The sequence below is a fragment of the Theobroma umbraticum genome, unplaced genomic scaffold, assembly GCF_002168275.2.
Source record: "Theobroma umbraticum cultivar Fairchild unplaced genomic scaffold, ASM216827v3 scaffold_146.0, whole genome shotgun sequence".
Classification (NCBI taxonomy): Eukaryota; Viridiplantae; Streptophyta; class Magnoliopsida; order Malvales; family Malvaceae; genus Theobroma; species Theobroma umbraticum.
Window position 1 is genome coordinate 6,789,263 of NW_018397265.1, and position 1,137 is coordinate 6,790,399.

Genomic DNA, 1,137 nt, shown 5'->3' on the forward strand with positions numbered 1-1,137 from the left:
ATGTGGTCGTGGGTTCGATTCCCACAGACGGCGAAATTTGTCTTTCTTATAAACTACTTGAGATTTACTAATAAAGTTTTTTACATTAAATTTTGTAAAGTTTTTTTTAAATCGATTAAATAAAAATTAAATTAGTTTTTTTATAAACATTTGTTTGAGATTTGTTAACAACTGCATGCATTTAATTAATTAAAAATCGATTAAAGTTTTTTTGTTAAAATCAATTAAATAAAAATTTAAATTTGTTTTGTTTTATAAACATTTATTTGAGATTTATTATTTTTGCATTAAATTTTGTAAAGTTCATTTTTAAATTGATTAAATAAAAATTAAATTTATTTTGTTTTATAAACATTTATTTAATATTTATTAGCAATTGCATGCATTTAATTAAATAAAATAGATTAAATAAAAATTAAATTTATTTTGTTTTGTTTTGTTTTATAAACATTTGTTTGAGATTTATTAACGATTGCATGCATTTAATTAAATAAAAATTGATTAAATCACTAAGGTTTTTTACATTAAATTTTGTAAAGTTTTTTCCAATTAAATAAAAATTAAATTTTAAATTTAAAACTGATATAACATTTTAACTTTGAGCTGGAGAAATTAAAAAAAAAATATGAGAGTTGAAATTCTTTTGCAAGTAGGCATTGAGGAGGAGCGGCTAGAGTTCATCAGAGGTATGGGTTTTAGGGCGCAAGAATTTGTATTTATTCTGAATTGGTATGGTGGAGAAAATCTCTATTTACGGTTTTTGTGGATAATTTGGGAAAAGGAACCTTATGGTCGAATCTTAAGGAAGCTTTCAATTAGTTTGGAATTATGGTTGATGCGTTTGTGTCGCAGAGTACTGTATAGATGAGCGTTATTTATGCGTTTATCAACTATATAAGCTTTTTCCTATATACTTAAATAATATAATTAAACATTAATGAATGAGAATGTTTTGTTATCATAAAAAACACATTGAGTCAACATTATCTCTCTCTTATTTTTTGATGGTGATGATAAAACACTTCTTAGATTAAGAGTGCAATGTCTATATTCAATATAAATGCTTCAAATCTTAATGCATAATGAGAATTGCTTCCCTTTATTTAAGACATCTAGTTTTCTTTAAAGATTTGTAAT